Consider the following 772-nt stretch of genomic DNA (forward strand, 5'->3'; position numbering starts at 1 on the left):
AGAATTATAAATTTTGGAGAAGAATGCTATTAGGGTCTCTCGGTCCTTGATTTCATCTGTACTTTTTGGGCAATTTTTGTACCCCTTCACAAAAATGGACTACAATCTGTATTTTCGGACCAGACTTGGGCAAGTGTTTGAAATCTATTGCGGAAGTCGAAATATAGTTATAAATTTTGGAGAAGAATGCTATAAGGGTCTCTCGGTCCTCGATTTCATTTGGACTTTTCGGGCGATTTTCGTACGATCCAACTAAAATGGACCGACATCCGTATTTTCAAAAAAGACTATGGCTAGTGCTTGAAATCTGACGCGGAACCCGAAACACAGTTATAAATTTAGAAGAAGAATGCTATAAGGGTCTCCCGGTCCTAGATTTCATCTGGACTTTTCGGGCGATTTTCGTACCACCTGACTAAAATGAATCGAAATCCGTATTTTCGGAATAAACGATGGCTAGTGTTTGAAATATGACGCGGAACCCGAAGCAAAGTTACAAATTTTGGAGAAGAATGCTATAAGGGTCTTTCGTACACATGACAAAAATAGACCGAAATTCATATTTTCGAACAAGCAATGGATAGTGTTTGAAATCTCACGCAGAACTCGAATCACATTTATAAATTTAGGAGAAGAATGCTATAAGAGTCTCCTGGTCCTCGATTTGATCTAGACTTTTCAGGGTATTTTTGTACAAGACGATGGCAAGTGTGTGAAATCTGGCGGGGAACCCGAAACATAGTTATAAATTTAGAACAAGAATTCTATAATG

This window comes from Cicer arietinum, chromosome 3 (assembly GCF_000331145.2).
Source record: "Cicer arietinum cultivar CDC Frontier isolate Library 1 chromosome 3, Cicar.CDCFrontier_v2.0, whole genome shotgun sequence".
Taxonomy (NCBI): domain Eukaryota; kingdom Viridiplantae; phylum Streptophyta; class Magnoliopsida; order Fabales; family Fabaceae; genus Cicer; species Cicer arietinum.